Source organism: Pecten maximus, chromosome 17 (assembly GCF_902652985.1).
Source record: "Pecten maximus chromosome 17, xPecMax1.1, whole genome shotgun sequence".
Classification (NCBI taxonomy): Eukaryota; Metazoa; Mollusca; class Bivalvia; order Pectinida; family Pectinidae; genus Pecten; species Pecten maximus.
In genome coordinates this window covers 1332345-1356483 of record NC_047031.1, presented here as the reverse complement: position 1 = coordinate 1356483, position 24139 = coordinate 1332345, and the positions used below count along the sequence as shown (strand labels likewise).

The following is a 24139-nucleotide window of genomic DNA, read 5'->3' as shown; positions in this document are numbered from 1 at the left end:
AAAATTGGCTAATAGAAAAAGATTTTTTACACATGACAGATTGTTGGAATTGTTGAGTTTTTCATTTTATTTTCCTTATAAAACGCTGAAAAGTGATATTAAAACCTCATTTTTAAATATTATTTATTTAATCGCAACCCGCAATAAGTCTAATTTGATTGACACATCAAAGAAACAAGCACGTGCACAGTGCCGCACAGTGATAACTTCAAAGGCAGCGGCGATTTACAAAGAAGATTTGCCGTTATATTCCATACATTTCCCTCTCAGGTTGAGTTTTAAATCGTCTTTTAAATACATATTCTGTAATTGTTTTCAAGAAATAAAGTCGGAAAGCCTCTAATTTTGTCACATAGAAACGTGTACTGAAGTTTATTTAGTGATCGGAGATGTGCCGTTTACCGGTCCGTCTGCGGGTAAGCCTCTTTAACACCACCGCAGCGATAAAGGAATTTTTTTATGACGAAATGAATCTGAGAATAGCGGTTTAGTTTTCTGATTTAGAGCTTTAATTTACTGTGTGAAATATGACGTGAATTAATAAAGGACGAATTTGATTGTCACAGACATGTCACGAACTAATTAATATAATGCTAATATCAGAATAATTAATAACATGATCTGTCCTTCTTAAAAAATGGAACTGTTTTGTTGTGAAACAGTGCTGTGTATCAACTACGAACATAAATATAATTGTATATATTATATTGTAAATATGTTTTTCTCTATACATCTTGTGAGTTTGGGAAAAGAAAACAAAATGCATTTGAATTTTTAAAAAGCAATTGAGCTGAATGTAAAAATGTACAAAATAGTATTGTACAAAAATAATGTCACCGAGCAATCTTATTTGAAGAAACTATATAAAATGTATATCTATGTATATATATATGACTAGTGTGTTTTAACAATCCTTCCCCACGATAATTTAACTCCCGCGCGGTTGATTTAATTAGGGAGTTGGTCAGTAGTGTTCTTCGACAACGTTTGGACTTTAAGATCGTGTTCTCTGGCATCATGTACGGATATAAACAATCCTATAGATTTAAATTGAAATATCCTTTTATCGTAAATGTACAACTATTCTTAGTAATGATATTTCACGTCGTGTATTAAAAATATAAATGTTTGAAATGAATAAATGAATGAATACAAAACAGGTGATAAATAAGTAAATAAAGTATGAAAAAAATAGATGATAAAGAGATACATACATAGATAAATGAAAAATACAATGTAAAAAAATAAAAAATGAATAAATAAATAAATAAATAAATAAAGTAAGTAGATAAAAGAAAAAAAGTGAATGTATTGTAATATTGATTGACATATCGAGTAATTACCGGGTAATGGAATGTTTATCATCCAGCTGTTTAATCATCGACCAATAATATGTAATGTGTGAATTTAGAATGGATATTAGGGAAACATTACTCTCTCCGTTTGAAATTGACAAACGCTGGAGACCAATTTGAAATGATATTTTTCTGCTTACAAAAGTATATTATCATTATTCTTTATTTTAAATCAAGCTAGCTCTAACCAAATTACTAAACCATCAGCTCAAACTCTGGACGGAAGCCAGCTTTAACCAATTCAAACTCTGGACGGAAGCTAGCTCAAACCAATTAAATTAATTATAGCTCAAACTGTGGACGGAAGCTAGCTCTAACCAATTCAAACTCTGGACGGAAGCTAGTTCAAACCAATTAAATTAATTATAGCTCAAACTGTGGATGGAAGCTAGCTCTAAACAATTCAAACTGTGGACGGAAGCTAGCTCTAACTAATTCACTAAGTCATCGTTCAAACTGTGGACGGAAGCTAGCTATAACCAATTCAAACTCTGGACGGAAGCTAGCTCTGACTAATTCAAACTCTAGACGGAAGCTAGCTCTGACTAATTCACTAAACCATAGTTCAAACTGCTACTGTACTTTGATTTGTCACTCTTATTTTGATAAATCGACGCTCCCGGAAGACAAAATATAATATATACACGTCCAGATTTTTTTAACCTTAAATTTTACGCACTAAACAATCTCTGCCATCTCCGCAAAATTAGCCAATAATTATCATTTCAACATCCCATGATAAGGGCGGGGGGTCCAGTAATTTAGTAACAATGGGAGTGCCGTAGGCGCGAGCCGATTTTTTTTTTTTTTTTTTTTTTTACGAGGGGTCTGAGGGGCCGCCCAGCGGGTCCAGGGCAGCGCCCTGATAGGGCGTTCCAGGGGGTCTAAGCCCTCCGCGGAAAATGAATATAGCACATTGCCAATAATTTGGGATCAGGCGCGGATCGAGGAGTTTACGAAAGAGGGGTCCAGTAATTAAGTGATAATGCGAGCGCCGTAAGCGCGAGCCGATTTTTTCCTTTTTTGCGAGAGGGAGAGGTCTGGGGGCCGCCCAGCGGGTTCCAGGGTGGCGAAGCCCCCCTGTGGATCTGCAATCGAAAGGAGAGGGGGGGGGGGGGGGGGGGGGCAGTAATTTAGTGATAATGCGAGCGCCGTAGGCGCGAGCTGAATTTTTTTTGTGTTTCCTCGTACCTGTCGGTAATTAGTATCACTCAATTCACGTTAAAACCGCGCATTCTTATTCATGTTGTGTTTCTGTCTTGTTCTCATTATGAACTCAATTAACTTCACAAATTATCATCAACTTATCTATGTGATGAAATTAAGCAAAATTTCGTACTGAGGATTGATATACTAGTATAAAAGTCAGAATGTTCCGGATGTACAATTTATCGAAATGAATATATAAATTCGTGTTTTTCCCCTTTTTTAGATTAGGGGGGGGGGGGGGGGGGCAAAAAGATATGTCCCCCCCCCCCCACTGTAAAAAGTGGGGGGGGGGGGGGGGGGGGGGGGCAATTGCCCCCCTGCCCCCCCCCCGCTTCCTACGCCACTGTAATGTATATGTATTGAAAATAATTATATAAATATATGGGGAATTTTCATAAACATTGCAATGGTTTATCGATTTCCTCCGGAGTTTTCTAAAATGCAATCAAAATGTTCTGCCCATGGCTTCGTTACTATGCATTATGCCGTATCTGAGAAACGTAGCCGTGGACAGATGCTTTTAAACAGATCAGATAACCTCAATTGTAAATATCACTCGTTACAACACGTGTTTCTTTTAATCAACTAGATATTATATTACAGGAGCTGTGGTAAATATATATAGGGGATGAAAAATTAACGGTAAGCCAGTCTAACCAAACATTCCCCAGATACTGAAAAGCCAATAAACTAAGCAAATACATGTTGTGTTATAATTGTAGTTTTGGTGAATGAAATATATGGGTAAGTCACACTGCCTGACCAATTATTTCCCCAGACACTGAAATGTCAATGCTAAAGTTGTGCGTTAAACAAATAAATGACGCTATGCTCTATAGCTAACTGAGCTACATGTGTGTTGTGTCCGGTTACCGATTTCACCTGGTCTATACGGACATAAAAGACGAAATTGATTAACTTCCCGCCTTGCATTATTTTATTCAACAATATTTTCAAAGCAGTCTTACAGTACAGCGAACGCAAATTTCGTAGGTTTCTAGACTGTTGTGGTGAAATTTTATGTTGGACTGTAGTAAACAAGCTACATTGTTAGCATATCTGTCAGAAGTCTTCATCTCCATATTTGATTTTAAAAAATCGTTTACATATTTGTTGATGGGTAATTCGGATCTTAGTCCTCAACTTGACCACCCTAAATGATTAGATTCCATGAAATCCTCACCAGTATATATTTTAAAACAATCCCTCCAGTGAAACCGCTGGCATATCGCTTATTAAAATCACATTTAATGAAGAAAAAAAAAGTGCAAAGCTCGACTTCTTGACGGGTCGACGCTATTAACCATCATTTTGGCGCCAATCGATGACGTAATGAAAAAAAAAACAAGGAAATGACGTCATATTATTTGAGCCGTCTCTTCCGGTCGGCAAAGTTAACTTTCATTATCGAATTTGGATGTTTATGCATTTTGAGACGAATACAAGAGAGTCAGTGTTGGTTTAATGTGATTCAGAGGGGGCCGTGAGGTAAGTTAGCAACTTCTTTTATCTTTAGATATCATTGTATGTGGAAAAATACGTTATTGTTGTACTTAATGTGAAACTTCCGTGTTGCCATGCTTTCGCGACATCTAATCTACGAACTGGAGAACTACATCACAACTGATCCCACTAGAACACTTCCAGGTTAATTGCTAAGGAATTAGGTTCTGTACACAACTGGTCTAATGATTATGTCGACCAAAATCTGTTTGATCACAAAATATATTCTATGGTCCCAAATCATTCTCGTTAAACGTTCCTATTCACATGTTTGGGTTTCCTACTTTCTTACAACATTTTAGTATTTGATACGATTTCAGCTTGACCTCGATGGTGATTTTGTGCAGATTCTGACACTGTGATAGAATAAAAAAAACAAAATGATGCTTAGAAATTAAAAATGTCAGGAAAATGTTAACGCAAATCTATATTATAATATTATGTTATACTACTATCGGAATGCCTTGTACTATTGGTAAAAAATGTAGTAAGGGTCAAAACAGCCCTCTAACATCCTCATCGTCCCGGGTCCCTAAGGACCTATACATTGACCCAATCTTCACCCCTGCCCTACCCCACCCAACCAGGACCGGATAGACGTGCTAGATTATAGTGCTGATATTTGTACGAGTTGTAGTTCGTTGAATTTTGAAATTTTTGTAGTTTTTAACACTGTGGGATTGCTTTTAGCAGATTACAGATGAAAAAGATCGATTAAAATAAATTGTAGATTGATCACAAGTACATAATATGCCGATTTATAAGATATGTTTTTTTTTTTGTGTGAGAAGTTTCTAGTGTATACGTTTTCGGTCTTTGCTGACCGTTAATTCCCACATTTTATTTCTATCAACCCATGCATTTGTGAATCCGTATATCTGTGAATCCGTATATATGTGAATCCGTATATCTGTGAATCCGTATATATATATATGTGAATCCGTATATCTGTGAATGCATATATAATGTGAATCCGTATATCTGTGAATCCGTTATCCGTGAATCCGTATATCTGTGAATACATTGATATATCTCGATCTTTGAATCCGTATATCTGTGAATCCGTATATCTGTGAATCCGCATATCTTTTAATCTGTATGTTGATGACAACCATCAATATGTTCTTGCATTACTGTAAGTATCGTATTATAAGTCAAATGAGGTAGTACTGTCGGATTAAAGTGTTTAATTCTAAATAAATATTTGGAGTACACGTAAAAACACACACACACACACACACACACACACACACACACACACACACACACAATAAATAAAACACTTAAAAGTTACAATTTTAACATTCCTCAAAGCCCAAAATGATGTCCTGGAATAAGTACTGCTCGCTTACAAATGATAAGCTTATATTTTCTTTTTGTGAATATCGAAGATGCCGGGACCATGATTAGAATTAGACCCGATTTTCTTGTATCCTCTCTTACACTTAAAATGTTAGTTTACTCCTCGAGTTCGGATCAGATCCAGTGCGAAACTAAGGCCCACTAAAATCTGTAGAGGTCGATCGGTACCACATTGAAAAAAATCCAATCTCAGGATACCACCGTTCATATCGGGATAATATTACTGGGCCCAAGCATTTAATTCTTTTGAAAATCAAAGAAACAATTAGAACAAAGCACTAATCAGCATTCTTTTTGTCTTTCAGAGACATGTCTATTCGGGGAACAGTATTTACGGCCTTTTAAATTCTAAAAGTGCAGTTCTCTGGCCATGAAAGGACTTTTTTCTCAGTTGGAATTAAAAAAATTCCTTTGACATCAATGTAGTTAAACATTTATCCTTAAACCAGATAATACACGGACAATCGCCTGGTCGTTACCGCGAGGGCACGGGTATCTCGTATATCACATAAAAGGTCCTATACAACTAGTTTAAATAACCGTGTGTATTATTTCAACGCTGTTCTGTTCGCAATTTAAATTGTTTCAAGTGATCCTTTGTGAGTTCGAACGTCTCGCTAGCTATCCGAGCATGTCTGGTTTAAACAGTATTTTATTTTGTAAACAGCAAAGTTGTACACATTACATGAATGTACGAGCATGTTTGTTGAGGTGTATAGAAATGGTCAGACCCATGTAAGGGAAGCTTCATACAAATTCATCCTCTGAAATATCCCCTCTATACACATTGTAAAATTCTCTCCAAGCCTCATAGACATTAGTTTATTACTTAAAGAAAAAGAGAAAAACTCTCCATCGATGTATACTAATGTTAAAACCCTTCACAGTCCGTCACCCCTCCTTACCCACAATACACTCTCCCTTCACAGTCCGTCAACCCTCCTTACCCCCAATACACTCTCCCTTCACAGTCCGTCAACCCTCCTTACCCCCAATACACTCTCCCTTCACAGTCCGTCACCCCTCCTTACCCCCAATACACTCTCCCTTCACAGTCCGTCAACCCTCCTTACCCCCAATACACTCTCCCTTCACAGTCCGTCAACCCTCCTTACCCCCAATACACTCTCCCTTCACAGTCCGTCACCCCTCCTTACCCCCAATACACTCTCCCTTCACAGTCCGTCACCCCTCCTTACCCCCAATACACCCTCCCTTCACAGTCCGTCACCCCTCCTTACCCCCAATACACTCTCCCTTCACAGTCCGTCACCCCTCCTTACCCCCAATACACTCTCCCTTCACAGTCCGTCACCCCTCCTTACCCCCAATACACCCTCCCTTCACAGTCCGTCACCCCTCCTTACCCCCAATACACCCTCCCTTCACAGTCCGTCACCCCTCCTTACCCCCAATACACTCTCCCTTCACAGTCCGTCAACCCTCCTTACCCCCAATACACTCTCCCTTCACAGTCCGTCAACCCTCCTTACCCCCAATACACTCTCCCTTCACAGTCCGTCACCCCTCCTTACCCCCAATACACTCTCCCTTCACAGTCCGTCACCCCTCCTTACCCACAATACACTCTCCCTTCACAGTCCGTCACCCCTCCTTACCCCCAATACACACTCCCTTCACAGTCCGTCACCCCTCCTTACCCCCAATACACTCTCCCTTCACAGTCCGTCACCCCTCCATACCCCACAATACACTCTCCCTTCACACGCGGATTCATACAGTTTGCAAACAAAATTTGTTTCATACCCCGATGAAACTAAAAAAAAACCGACATCAATGATTAAATGAAATAATGTACATTATCCATATACTTCACTGATGTTTTAAAACCTGGATGAATTATCCAGGTTTCTGTTGCCAAGAACGTCACTTCAGGTGTAAACAAATAGAACGAGCTACAGGAAACGGACACTTTGTCTGATGTTTGTCCGCGGTGTCGATCAAACAGGCATTAAACTTCATCATCAATATCTGTCTGAATTGTTATCTATGGAACGCCAGAGCTGTCTTAGGTGATCAAATATGATTATATTCGGTGGTTATGTCTTTATGTGCTGTAGTTATACCATTATATGCGGTGCTTTTTACTTTATATTCGGTGGTTATGTCTTTATATGAGGTAGATACATTCTTATATTCGGTAGATACGTCTTTATATTCGGTAGACATAACCTTATATTCGGTAGATATGTCTTTATATGCGGTAGATATGTCTATATTCGGTAGACATTTCCTTATATTCGGTAGTTATGTCCTTTTATTCGGTAGATATGTCCTTATATTCGGTAGATATGTCCTTATATGCGGTGCGTTTCCCTTTATATTCGGTAGTTAAAATGAAACTTTATATTCGGTGCAAACTTCCTTATATGCGGTGCAAACTTCCTTATATGCTGTGCAAACTTCTTTATACTATGTGGAAACGTCTGTATGATGATGACCAAACCCGGAACTTTTTGAGTGGATCAATCCTACAACGACACCGTACGGAGAGCGTCAAAGCAACCCAGACTCCAGAAACTCCAAACAAAATCTTGCTTGAAGATTTGAAACGGACCATTTGAAACATGGTATATAATCATGAAATGTTATATGAATTAAGGCAAAGCCTTAGAAGAGCTCAGCTATAATCACCTGACTCACCGTTAATCAAGAAGGAAACACAGGGACATGAGAATAACAGTCTAAGAACATGTACCACATTTTCAGATTTTTCGGCATAGCCGTCTAATTTTCTTTTGGCCCCAGATATGACGCGACAGGTGGCGTTCTGGTCAAGATGAAGTATGTGATTGGTCAATGTAGCGGTCAATGCAAAATGCAGATATACAGTTAAAAACGAAACAAAGTTAAAGGGACCTCACGGTAAACCAATATCTATTTTGTATTTTTTATCATATTATTTGGTATATCTTTAAAAATTAACCTTCTGAACAATGACTGACCATTCGAATTTGATGATGTATATACATAAAAACATCAATTATTAAAAGGTTATCACTCTGAATATGCAAATGTTGTGACATATACGGAAACAAAAATGGCTTCCAATGTGAATCGGCTGCGGTTGAAAACTATAACAGCTTCCGCAATGAAGAGAATAATGGGAAAATGGGTCAAACACAATCCTAGAATTAAACTTGGGAAGCAGTACAATAGATTGTAACAGTTCAAACATGAAAACAGCAGTAATACGGACGCCGCTCGTATTCTGCTTGATTGTTTGATAGTAGGTCATGATAATTTCGGTAATATTTACACAAATACAGTCTGTACCAGTACATTGCTACTGTCACTATACTATATGAACAGTGTTTACACTTATTTACACATAAATAATATTTACAGAACGTGTTATTTAACATTTAAACCACTGTGTATAATATCGTTATCCAACTAACCCAGATGGAATATAGATATCGCCTTGTAAACTATCGTGTGTTTGTGTTGCCACGATTTCAAAACAGTCACGTAATGATCTAAAAATAATTTCCGCGCTAAATTTAGAGGGGGATTCCCAAGTAAATCGAGTGGTCAAGCTGGACATAGGGATTGACTGTGAACATTGGAACAGCACAGAAAAATAACTGGAAAGGAACAAAACGCGTACATTCAGTGAAAATTGCAACGTTTTTACCGTGATGTCCCTTTTCAATTGAATGCAAGCTGAATAAGTGGATGCATCTATTCAAATGACACATTTGCAGTCTTATTATCACCAAAAATGATTCAAACTGATATCATTTTGTTATCCGTGCTGAAACTGCGCATTTATTAATTACATCGTAGTTCGTTAATTTATTTCACCAGTAGTTTTACATTATAACCACCAGCATTAAAACTATGCCGTTTATCTTTTTAAAAGATATTTCTTGTTTTTTTTTCTATAATTTTTTTGGGGGAGGGGGGAGGGGAGAAGGAGGATGTTAGGCACCTAATTTAAAATAATGACACAACGCATCTGCAAAATATGCTACAAACTAGGCCAATATTAGGGCCTAATCCAATACATATAGACTGTAAATTATACATCCCCCATTAAAAAAAAACCCAACAACATGTAAACACAATGTATTACATCTATACGTATATCGGCTGAAATTCTTTTTGTTTGTCCTGATGTGACTAGCATTGTCTTCATTTTGCATTGTCGGATTCCAGATTATCGCACACATCATATCCGTGATGACATGTGCACTGCATAATGATATCATTATTCTACTGCCACATTTCAAATGCTACTAACAACGTAAAAGTGCGGAGGGATCGAACCCGCGACCCTTGCTTACTGGTCCGCCGCTCTACCGACTTAGCTAAAGGGACATTCCCCCATCACCGACATTAGAAGCAAGGCGGCCGTATCACTATGTACACTATTTACAATTAAAACTTGCGCCGAACACACATTAACCCAGGTTTTATCCCCAACGAAGCCTCTCATTTTCCTATAGTTTTTTCATTTGGAGTGGTCAACGGCACCAAATGTAACAGAAAAGCAAGAAGTGTACCTCCACCGGGATCGAACCCGCGACCCCCGGTTTAACTCGTCAGCTGGTTCAGACAGAACTAAAGGGCTAGAAGACAAGCGTATTACTATATAAACTATTTACAATTAAAACTTGCGACGTTTATGTATATTATCTTTTGTTTTATGCATGTTTTTGGTTTTGGTTTCGTTTTTTATTTGTTTTTGAAGCACGGACACATATTGGTATGTACATTGTCCGTGTTTGAAATAACAAGAAGCAAAATCACTCACTTATAGACTATTATTTGAGATACATGTATATCATAAACATCGAGGTTTTTAATCTGAAGTGTGTGGTGTTCTGTTAGGGCCAAATTTCCAGTATCGCTCCTTCACTCCTTCGACCTAAACGCGAAGGAGCGAAAACACGATGGCAAAGGAGCGAAAACACGATGGCGAAGAAGCGAAGCAGCGAAAATACGATGGCGAAGGAGCGAAAACACGATGGCGAAGGAGCGAAAATATGATGGCGAAGGAGCGAAAACACGATGGCGAAGGAGCGAAGTTCCATCGTTTCTTCGCCATCGTGTTTTCGCTCCTTCGCCATCGTGTTTTCGCTCCTTCGCGTTTAGGTCGAAGGAGCGTTATTGGAAATTTGGCCCTAACGGAATACCATAGAAGTGAGTGCTTAATGGACAAGTTATAAAAAACAGGCTTCATTTTCCACACAAAGAAACACATTACTAAGTCTGTTTTCTAGTGGGAAAGTTTGGTATACTTAACGTCCTCACTGTATGCTTAGACAATTTAATCATGCTTGTTAATATCATTTTCATTAACTTAAAAAAGAGGTTCATGTATGGTCGTTTTCCGATTATTCTGACCGAGGCCACGTACAGCGATAGTCTGGGCTAAAAATACAGGTAAAATATCACGTGACCCCAGTGATTCCCTCAGTTCATTCAGATTTTACTTTGAATGATACGGAGTAAATAGGTTATGATTTCACTCTTTTTTTTCATTAAAGTGAACATTTGCTATCTCAACATTTCTATCTTTATACTAAATACTTCATATCAAATATGTGTTTAATGTTGAAAATATCTTTCAAATATGACCAAGAAAAATTGAAAGTTATCATTTTTAGAAACATAACAAAATATTAATGAGATGCATCTTAGTGATTCGAACTCCAAACCTTCGGGTTGATAATCGATCGTTCTACCATATGAGCTATGCGGACTAACATGTGAAGTTTATGTTATCATTTAGAGTCAGTCTAGTTAATGCTAAAATCAAAATGTTTTATCAACTATGTTTTTTTCAATTTTTCTATACCAGCACATCGGAGGACCACTTTTTAAAAATAGGATTTTAGTTGTCCTTTTGGTATATAGAATAAAATTAGACATTGTAAAAGTTGGTCTTCCGATGCGCTCTATGTAAAAAAATGATATGAATGCGGGAAAACTTCCCTCGAAAGTTGCAAATAACTCGATGATGCAACTTTACGGTCATTTTATGAAATATTCATTGCAACGAACAAACAAATTTTTCGCAAATAAGAATCTTATTTGTTATAGATTTATGGTTTGTATTCATAAACTCAGTTTTTAACATTTTTTTTTTTTTGATTTTGAAAACGGTGACCGTTAGGTCGAAACATGCCAATATGCGCCATACCCCTTTAAACAACAATGAAAGATAACTTTTCTTCAAAATAGTTATACAGCTAAGGAAAATCTAGTATTTCATGATTATATACCATGTTTCAAATCTTCAAGCAAGATTTTGTTTGGAGTTTCTTGAGTCTGGGTTGCTTTGACGCTTCTCTGTATGGTGTCGTTGTAGGATTCATCCACTCAAAAAGTTCCGGGTTTGGTCATCATCATACAGACGTTTGCACATAGTATAAAGAAGTTTGCACCGCATATAAGGAAGTTTGCACAGCATATAAGGAAGTTTGTACCGAATATAAAGTTTCATTTTAACTACCGAATATAAAGGGAAACGCACTGCATATAAGGACATATCTACCGAATATAAGGATATATCTACCGAATATAAGGACATGTCTACCGAATATAAAGACATTTCTACCGAATATAGGGAAATGTCTACCGAATATAAGGAAATGTCTACCGAATATAAAGACATATCTACCGAATATAAGGACATGTCTACCGAATATAAAGACATATCTACCGAATATAAAGACATATCTACCGAATATAAGGAAATGTCTACCGAATATAAAGACATATCTACCGAATATAAGGACATATCTACCGAATATAAAGACATATCTACCGAATATAAAGACATATCTACCGAATATAAGGACATGTCTACCGAATATAAGGAATTGTCTACCGCATATAAAGACATATCTACAGGATATAAGGAAATGTCTACCGAATATAAAGACATATCTACCGAATATAATGATATATATACCGAATATAAGGACATATCTACCGAATATAAAGACATATCGTCCGAATATAAGGACATATCTACCGAATATAAGGACATGTCTACCGAATATAAAGACATATCGTCCGAATATAAGGACATATCTATCGAATATAAAGACATATCTACCGAACATAAAGACATATCTACCGAATATAAGGACATGTCTACCGAATATAAAGACATATCTACCGAATATAAAGACATATCGTCCGAATATAAGGACATATCTACCGAATATAAGGACATATCTACCGAATATAAGGACATGTCTACCGAATATAAGGACATATCTACCGAATATAAGGACATGTCTACCGAATATAAAGACATATCTACCGAATATAAGGACATGTCTACCGAATATAAAGACATATCTACCGAATATAAAGACATATCGTCCGAATATAAGGACATATCTACCGAATATAAGGACATATCTACCGAATATAAGGACATGTCTACCGAATATAAGGACATATCTACCGAATATAAGGACATGTCTACCGAATATAAAGACATATCTACCGAATATAAGGACATGTCTACCGAATATAAGGACATATCTACCGAATATAAGGAAATATCTACCGAATATAAGGACATGTCTACCGAATATAAAGACATATCTACCGAATATAAGGACATGTCTACCGAATATAAGGAAATGTCTACCGAATATAAGGACATATCTACCGAATATAAAGACATAATGTCCGAATATAAGGACATATCTACCGAATATAAGGACATATCTACCGAATATAAGGACATGTCTACCGAATATAAGGACATATCTACCGAATATAAGGACATGTCTACCGAATATAAAGACATATCTACCGAATATAAGGACATGTCTACCGAATATAAGGACATATCTACCGAATATAAGGAAATATCTACCGAATATAAGGACATGTCTACCGAATATAAAGACATATCTACCGAATATAAGGACATGTCTACCGAATATAAGGAAATGTCTACCGAATATAAGGACATATCTACCGAATATAAGGACATGTCTACCGAATATAAGGAAATGTCTACCGAATATAAGGACATGTCTACCGAATATAAGGACATGTCTACCGAATATAAGGACATGTCTACCGAATATAAGGACATATCTACCGAATATAGGGAAATGTCTACCGAATATAAGGAAATGTCTACCGAATATAAAGACATATCTACCGAATATAGGGAAATGTCTATCGAATATAAAGACATATCTACCGAATATAAGGAAATATCTACCGAATATAAGGAAATGTCTACCGAATATAAGGACATATCTACCGAATATAAGGACATATCTACCGAATATAAGGACATGTCTACCGAATATAAGGACATATCTACCGAATATAAGGACATGTCTACCGAATATAAAGACATATCTACCGAATATAGGGAAATGTCTATCGAATTTAAAGACATGTCTACCGAATATAAAGACATATCTACCGAATATAGGGAAATGTCTATCGAATATAAAGACGTGTCTACCGAATATAAAGACATATCTACCGAATATAAGGACATATCTACCGAATATAAGGACATGTCTACCGAATATAAAGACATATCTACCGAATATAAAGACATGTCTACCGAATATAAAGACATATCTACCGAATATAAGGACATGTCTACCGAATATAAGGACATGTCTACCGAATATAAAGACATATCTACCGAATATAAAGACATGTCTACCGAATATAAAGACATATCTACCGAATATAAAGACATATCTACCGAATATAAGGACATGTCTACGGAATATAAAGACATATCTACCGAATATAAGGACATGTCTACCGAATATAAGGACATGTCTACCGAATATAAAGACATATCTACCGAATATAAAGACATATCTACCGAATATAAAGACATATCTACCGAATATAAGGACATGTCTACCGAATATAAAGACATATCTACCGAATTTAAGGACATGTCTACCGAATATAAAGACATATCTACCGAATATAAAGACATATCTACCGAATATAAGGACATGTCTACCGAATATAAAGACATATCTACCGAATATAAGGACATATCTACCGAATATAAGGACATGTCTACCGAATATAAAGACATATCTACCGAATATAAAGACATATCTACCGAATATAAGGACATGTCTACCGAATATAAGGAAATGTCTACCGAATATAAATACATATCTACCGAATATAGGGAAATGTCTATCGAATATAAAGACCTATCGTCCGAATATAAGGAAATATCTACCGAATATAAGGAAATGTCTACCGAATATAAGGACATATCTACCGAATATAAGGACATATCTACCGAATATAAGGACATGTCTACCGAATATAAGGACATATCTACCGAATATAAGGACATATCTACCGAATATAGGGAAATGTCTATCGAATATAAAGACATATCTACCGAATATAAGGAAATGTCTACCGAATATAAGGACATATCTACCGAATATAAGGAAATGTCTACCGAATATAAGGAAATATCTACCGAATATAAGGAAATGTCTACCGAATATAAGGACATATCTACCGAATATAAGGACATATCTACCGAATATAAGGAAATATCTACCGAATATAAAGACATATCTACCGAATATAAAGACATATCTACCGAATATAGGGAAATGTCTACCGAATATAAAGACATATCTACCGAATATAAGGACATGTCTACCGAATATAAGGACATATCTACCGAATATAAAGACATATCGTCCGAATATAAGGACATGTCTACCGAATATAAGGACATATCTACCGCATATAAAGACATATCTACCGAATATAAGGACATGTCTACCGAATATAAGGACATGTCTACCGAATATAAAGACATATCTACCGAATATAGGGAAATGTCTATCGAATATAAAGACATATCTACCGAATATAAGGACATATCTACCGGATATAAAGACATATCTACCGAATATAAGGACATGTCTACCGAATATAAGGACATGTCTACCGAATATAAAGACATATCTACCGAATATAGGGAAATGTCTACCGAATATAAAGACATATCTACCGCATATAAAGACATATCTACCGAATATAAGGACATGTCTACCGAATATAAGGACATGTCTACCGAATATAAAGACATATCTACCGAATATAGGGAAATGTCTACCGAATATAAAGACATATCTACCGCATATAAAGACATATCTACCGAATATAAGGACATGTCTACCGAATATAAGGACATGTCTACCGAATATAAAGACATATCTACCGAATATAGGGAAATGTCTACCGAATATAAAGACATATCTACCGCATATAAAGACATATCTACCGAATATAAAGTCGTATCCGAATATAAGGATGTGTCTACCTCATATAAAGACATAACCACCGAATATAAAGTAAAAAGCACCGCATATAATGGTATAACTACATCATATAAAGACATAACCACCGAATATAATCATATTTGATCACCTAAGACAGCTCTGGCGTTCCATAGTTATCTCATGAAATATAACTCGTTGATAATCATCTGCGGTATTCTGTAATATGCAAATTTTCTTTTTAGTCGTTAATTATTGATATAATTTTAAATTTCATGATATCGTTACGGTTGTTACTATCGATAAAGTTTACAAAGCTGTGTTACGTTATATTTTTGTATAATCTACAATGCAATTGATATCATAGACTGACAATATCAATGAGTCATTGTTTTGCTGCCGTTATAATTGGTCGCTGTACCAACAATATTATGGGGATGCACTTGGATATAGATAAATCGTCTGTCTATTTTGATTGGCTCTCAAGCATACGTTATACCTATTGATCAATCTGATTAAGATTAGACTTGTAATTTCCATTCCTCTGCGATACTACGGTGGCTGATTTGTGCCATTTCGTCCTTTCGCCCCCCCCCCCCCCCTCCCCCCAAAGACGAACATCAAGTATTTTAATTTTCGTCTTTTCGACTTTTCCAAAAGACGAAAATCAAGCTACTACAGTGTCTGCTGGTAGGAATGGTGAAAAATGAGTTCGATATAAAGTGTATTCGGAGTAATACATACAATCGTAGTATCAATGGCAGATGAATTATGTCTTCATAGATAAACATCTATTTGAGAAAACGGTACTAGAAAACATCATGACAGTTTCTGCTAACAGCGTGAACCTGATGGCTTAGTGGGTAGTGTCCCGGCCTGTTTACAGGGAGAACCTGGTGGCTTAGTGGGTAGTGTGCCTGTTTGTTTACAGGGAGAACCTGATGGCTTAGTGGGTAGTGTGCCGGTCTGTTTACAGGGAGAACCTGGTGGCTTAGTGGGTAGTGTGCCTGTCTGTTTACGGGGAGAACCTGATGGCTTAGTGGGTAGTGTGCCTGTCTGTTTACGGGGAGAACCTGATGGCTAAGTGGGTAGTGTGTCTGTCTGTTTACGGGGAGAACCTGATGGCTTAGTGGGTAGTGTGCCTGTCTGTTTACAGGGAGAACCTGATGGCTTAGTGGGTAGTGTGCCTGTCTGTTTACAGGGAGAACCTGATGGCTTAGTGGGTAGTGTGCCTGTCTGTTTACAGGGAGAACCTGATGGCTTAGTGGGTAGTGTGTCTGTCTGTTTACAGGGAGAACCTGATGGCTTAGTGGGTAGTGTGTCTGTCTGTTTACAGGGAGAACCTGATGGCTTAGTGGGTAGTGTGTCGGTCTGTTTACAGGGAGAACCTGATGGCTTAGTGGGTAGTGTGTCGGTCTGTTTACAGGGAGAACCTGATGGCTTAGTGGGTAGTGTGCCTGTCTGTTTACAGGGAGAACCTGATGGCTTAGTGGGTAGTGTGCCTGTCTGTTTACAGGGTTAACCTGATGGCTTAGTGGGTAGTGTGTCGGTCTGTTTACAGGGAGAACCTGATGGCTTAGTGGGTAGTGTGTCGGTCTGTTTACAGGGAGAACCTGATGGCTTAGTGGGTAGTGTGTCGGTCTGTTTACAGGGAGAACCTGAAGGCTTAGTGGGTAGTGTCTCGGCGTGTTTACAGGGTTAACCTGAAGGCTTAGTGGGTAGTGTGTCGGTCTGTTTACAGGGAGAACCTGATGGCTTAGTGGGTAGTGTGCCTGTCTGTTTACAGGGAGAACCTGATGGCTTAGTGGGTAGTGTGTCGGTCTGTTTACAGGGAGAACCTGATGGCTTAATGGATAGTATGCCTGCCTGTTTACAGGGATAACCTGAAGGCTTAGTGGGTAGTATGCCGGTCTGTTTACAGGGAGAACCTGATGGCTAAGTGGGTAGTGTGCCTGTCTGTTTACAGGGAGAACCTGATGGCTTAGTGAGTAGTGTGCCTGTCTGTTTACAGGGAGAACCTGAAGGCTTAGTGGGTAGTGTGCCTGTCTGTTTACAGGGAGAACCTGATGGCTAAGTGGGTAGTGTGCCTGTCTGTTTACAGGGAGAACCTGATGGCTTAGTGAGTAGTGTGCCTGTCTGTTTACAGGGAGAACCTGAAGGCTTAGTGGGTTGTGTGTCGGTCTGTTTACATGGAGAACCTGATGGCTTAGTGGGTAGTGTGTCGGTCTGTTTACAGGGAGAACCTGATGGCTTAGTGAGTAGTGTGCCGGTCTGTTTACAGGGATAAACTGATGGCTAAGTTGGTAGTGTGTCGGTCTGTTTACAGGGATAACTTGATGGCTTAGTGGGTAGTGTACCGGTTTGTTTACGGGTTGAACCTGATGGCTTAGTAGGTAGTGTGTCGGTCGGTTACAGGGAGAACCTAATGGCTTAGTGGGTAGTATGCCTGTGTGTTTACGGGGAGAACCTGATGGCTTAGTGGGTAGTGTGCCGGTCTGTTTACAGGGAGAACCTGATGGCTAAGTTGGTAGTGTGTCGGTCTGTTTACAGGGATAACCTGATGGCTTAGTGGGTAGTGTGCCTGTCTGTTTACAGGGAGAACTTGATGGCTTAGTGGGTAGTGTGCCTGTCTGTTTACAGGGAGAACCTCATGGCTTAGTGGGTAGTGTGCCGGTCTGTTTACAGGGAGAACTTGATGGCTTAGTGGGTAGTGTGCCTGTCTGTTTACAGGGAGAACTCGATGGCTTAATGGGTAGTGTGCCAGCCTGTTTACAAGGATAACCTGATGGCTTAGTGGGTAGTGTGCCGGTTTGTTTACGGGTTGAACTTGATGACTAAGTGGGTAGTGTGCCGTTTGTTTACGATATTTTGATATCGTTTGTTTTTGTTCAAATAAATAACCATGGATTACCGCAAAAAAAATTCTCTAATGTCCAGGGTCAGTTGAACTGGTTTATACGGCAGGATGTGAAATAATGATAAATATATGTAAAAATAATGGCGGAAAGTATGACGCTGATTTGTTGTAGCAACAGGATAACACACGTGTGTTTAGATGCGGATCAAGTTTCCGATAAATGATTCAGTGGTCCAGGCCTTCCAACTGTTTATGTATTCAATGGCAATTCAAATACTGCATACTGGTGATTTAAATACGATATCCTGAGTTTCTGTTGAATGCGTCCCTATATAGACAATGAAAAGGAATATTTCACAAAGTCCATATAAGTTACACAGAAGGGTCTTGTTTATTCTGAAGAGGGCCCAATTAAAAAAAAACCGTGACATTTATAAATCATTCCACACTAACTACTCATCTCGATAGACATGCTATATACCCCCTATAGAGAGATCTTTATACGTCTCCTATTTATATAGAACGTTTGTGGATGTTTGCTCACGAGTTTGAGAAAATGTTTTGCTAGCTTCACCTAACGAACTTATGCAAACGGTTGCCACAACAAACCAGAGAGAATAGATCGCATGCAATGTCCTGTTTCATTTTCTTTTCAAACCTTTTTACAAGTTCAGTATATTGCTCACACGACGAGTAATGCATCATTCAATTCACAATTTAAGATAAAACAAAACTATATATATATTTTCTATAGAAAATGAACTATCATTCGACCCGAATGCTACAGAAAAAAATCCACGAAGAACACACATTCACCTTAGTCAGTCCACGACGAAGACACATTTAGCTTAGTCAGTCAACGACGAAGAGACATTTAGCTAAGTCGGTCAACGACGAAGACACATTTAGCTTAGTCAGTCTACGACGAAGACACATTTAGCTTAGTCAGTCTACGACGAAGTCAAATTAAGCTAAGTCAGTCCACGATGAAGACACATTTAGCTTAGTCAGTCCACGACGAAGACACATTTAGCTAAGTCAGTCCACGACGAAGACACATTCAGCTTAGTCTGTCCACGACGAACACACATTCACCTTAGTCAGTCCACGACGAAGTTACATTAAGCTAAGTCAGTCCACGACGAAGACACATTCAGCTTAGTCAGTCCACGACGAAGTTACATTCAGCTTAGTCAGTCCACGACGAAGACACATTTAGCTAAGTCAATCCGCGACGAAGACAAATTCAGCTAAGTCAGTCCACGACGAAGACACATTCAGCTTAGTCAGTCCACGACGAAGACACATTCAGCTTAGTCAGTCCACGACGAAGACACATTCAGCTTAGTCAGTCCGCGACGAAGACACATTCAGCTTAGTCAGTCCATGACGAAGACACGTTTAGCTAAGTCAGTCCTCGACGAAGACACATTCAGCTTAGTCAGTCCTCGACGAAGACACATTCAGCTTAGTCAGTCCACGACGAAGACACATTTAGCTTAGTCAGTCCACGACGAAGACACATTCAGCTTAGTCAGTCCACTACGAAGACACATTCAGCTTAGTCAGTCCACTACGAAGACACATTCAGCTTAGTCAGTCCACGACGAAGACACATTTAGCTAAGTCACTCCGCGACGAAGACACATTCAGCTTAGTCAGTCCACTACGAAGACACATTCAGCTTAGTCAGTCCACTACGAAGACACATTCAGCTTAGTCAGTCCACGACGAAGACACATTCAGCTTAGTCAGTCCATGACGAAGACACATTCAGCTTAGTCAGTCCATGACGAAGACACGTTTAGCTAAGTCAGTCCGCGACGAAGACACATTCAGCTTAGTCAGTCCACGACGAAGTTACATTAAGCTAAGTCAGTCCACGAAAGAGTTGATATGACAAACACAGAAGCTGGGCCCTCGACAGGATTGATCAGGCTACCAGGAAACTGAATATGTATGTGTGTGTGTGTGTGGGTGAATGTATGTTTATCAGAATATATATACAAGTATAGGAGTATGTATGTTTTTTTTTATGTATTGATCTCCTTGTTTATTTGATGATGATGATGATGATGATGATATGATGATGATGATGATGATTAGCATGATGATAAGATTACAATGGTGATGATTATGATGATGATGATGATGATGAACTTATGATGATATTATGACGATGATTACTATGATGATGATGAGATTATGATGGTGATGAATATGATGATGATGATGATGATGATGATGATTAGCATGATGATAAGATTACAATGATGATGATTATGATGATGATGATGAAGATGATGATATTATGACGATGATGATTATGATGAAGATGATGATATTATAACGATGATGATGATGATGAGATTATGATGATGATGGTGATGACGATGATGATGATAATGATGATGATGATGATGATGATATGATGATGATGATGATATTTTGATGTTGATTACTATGATGATGATGAATATGATGATGATGATGATTACTATGATGATGATTAGTATGATACGATTATGATTGTGATGACAGGCAAACCATACCAATTGGAATTGATGTGTGTTTGTGTGTGTGTGGTTCTTATATATTTATGTATTAAAAATGTCTTAAAAAATAAAACAAATATAAAAAAAAAGTCAGTCCACGGCGAAGACACATTTAGCTAAGTCACTCCACGACGAAGTCACATTTAGCTTAGTCAGTCCACTACGAAGACACATTTAGCTTAGTCAGTCCACTACGAAGACACATTTAGCTTAGTCAGTCCACGACGAAGTTACATTCAGCTTAGTCAGTCCACGACGAAGTTACATTCAGCTTAGTCAGTCCACGACGAAGACACATTTAGCTTAGTCAGTCCACGACGAAGTTACATTCAGCTTAGTCAGTCCACGACGAAGTTACATTCAGCTTAGTCAGTCCACTACGAAGACATATTTAGCTAAGTCAGTCCACGACGAAGACACATTTAGCTAAGTCAGTCCGCGACGAAGACACATTTAGTTAGGTCACTCTGCTTGTCTGGGACAGAAAATTATCTTATATGTATTAAATATCAATGCCATTGTTGATTGTTATACGTATAGTGTTATAGAAAATAAAATTAAGGATGTGTATCAGCAAAAATCATTAATAGGATTAATCACGAGGAGTAGAATATAAACATTTAGTCGATAATTCTTGTTGACATTTTTATTTGATTATTTGATTCAAAATAAGACTTTCGTCACATAATCTTAAGTATAGAGTATGGCAGAAAACATAATGTTCCTAGGGCTAACAGATTTTGCGCTTGTTGTAATTTAGAAGAAATGGAAGACGAGTATAATATCATTTTTATTACAATGTCCATTTTACTCTGACCTTCGTCAAAATATACTTTGATTTATTATTACAGAAAGCCAAGTATACAAAAAATGTATCGTTTCAAATAAGTATACTTATTGAGCATAAACAATTCAAAAGAACTAAATACAACTGGTAAATTATATTAATTATATTATTATATATAAAGATAGAAAAATTAGATAGTTGAGTATGACTGAAATGAACACTTATTTATAATGAGCTTACAATATCATGTTGTATACTCTCCGTTTTTATGTACGTAATTGTACCGTTGAATATTTATATTTAATCAAGTTGTTATTTTCAGTTATGGGCCGATAGGTCCACGAAATAAAATTAACTGAACATTTTTACTGTTAGAAATATAGACACAAAATAAGCCATTAAGATCATCTTTGAAACCTCACTCATGTAAAGTGCTTTATTTATTCAATGTAAGGGAATAAAAAAACCAGACAATGGAGTTCTTAACTTAGAACACATAATTACTCTAGATAAGTAAGGAATTTTATTGCCTCGAGTTTGTACTGATTATATGAATACAGTCAAACCTGTCTATCACGACCGCCCAAGGGGAGGCAGAAAAATGGTCACTATAGACAGGTTGCCTTTATAGACAGGTCAAAATTATCCCACAAGGCAATTTACGTGAAACTGCCATAAATAATTTGTCATTGAACAGGACATTCAGAAGACCAGTCAGAAGTCAAATAAATGCATAAGCTTTATAAATCTGTATATCCGAAAATAATTGCAAAATACCTCGACATAGAAAATCGAGAAAGGCAAGTGTGAAAGGACGCATATTCCGGGGAAGGTAATATTAATGTCCATTAATAAAATCAATACTACACTGCGACGCCTGATATGTATATCACTTCGCATCGTGGCGACCAGGATGTAGCACGGTAAGCTATCGATTACATGATTCAATATTTAATCGTTCTGTACTGACCCCAATTGGACAACACTTTAGGTAATATTTGACCAGCTGTTCCGTCCCTTCAGGTAATATAATCAACTGACCACTGGACCCGCTCGATACGGAGGCTGGTCAGCCGTAATGCCCACGTACAGACTGGTTTAAACACACAAGGACCAGCTCCGCGTTCTCTCGTGAGGGAGATTGTTCCGTCACATGGTGATGCAGACGACTGTGAAAGGAAACTTAGATACGTGCATTTAATAAACTCGCCGACACAAGGGGTCGGCTCCTCCCTCCAGGTATGAACAAACGTGACGCGTACACCGGAGTATCATCTACTGGTTAGCTACTTAACCGTACAGATGTGCTATATATAGCGTAAAATGAACTGGATTACCTGCTTTTAAACTGGACGTTCATATTCTTAACGATTTAGGTTATTTTATCTTACGTGGGGTGTGATATTTCTTTTAAAGCTTCGCTTTGAGTGTAGCTGCAATTTGGATTTATATCGCTTTGATGTGTAAATGTTTCAACATCGCAACGCCCTTTCGAGAGGATATCCCACCTTAACTTAGGCACCAAAGGTACAGTACTTTATTGTAAGGCCTGTTGTTGTAACCATTTGTACACTCGATATGAATTTCTATATTTAAACATTGCTTTCTGTCGTTTATTGATTTGATATGTAAGGTGACTACATCATTATTTTGTTGACATTTTGTTTACACCTGGTCATGTTATAAACGTGGATCTGAGATATTATCTCAGACAGGAGTTTATATCTCCCGAGATTTGACCCGGCTCATCCTTATATTCGCAAATAACTTCCCCATCACTCCCTGAATTTGACTTGATCACCCATGCATGTCTTTCACAGGGGAATGACATATAAAAACTACTTTATCTGACATCTAATGGGTATCCCACGTCACGACATTCATTGATATCAAAGGAATGTCTGATGTTTCATATTACAGAAGTCCATTGTACTTATGTTACATGAGTGTGGGACATATATATTGTAAGACTTTTGAGTTTCTGGAATGTGTGAATTTGTGTGGATAAAGAATGGCACGCATGCGCGGGATGAGGATGGAGAGGATGAAATCGTACTTGAGGGGTTGAGGGTGGAGAGGGGTGTGTCACGAAATTAATTATAATTAATCTACATACTCTATACTTATTATATACAATGTCCAGCCATACTATTTTGATAACTTGATATTTGTCGGTTTTGGAAAAATAGAAAAGAAGATTATTTTTAATT

The 24139-nt window shown here is 37.7% G+C and overlaps 1 protein-coding gene across 2 annotated transcripts in view; it reads left to right on the top strand.

Moving 5' to 3' along the window:
- The first annotated feature begins 3946 nt into the window (after positions 1–3946).
- LOC117315401 (beta-1,3-galactosyltransferase brn-like) overlaps positions 3947–24139 on the top strand; it is an 80886-nt gene continuing 60693 nt past the window's right edge. The window contains exon 1 of one of the 2 annotated variants that reach the window (XM_033869575.1): positions 3947–4052. The gene's annotated coding sequence lies outside the window, so the exon portion shown is untranslated. Of the gene's footprint in view, positions 4053–22957; positions 23457–24139 lie in introns of those variants that run through there. The other variant, XM_033869574.1, reaches the window with a different exon arrangement.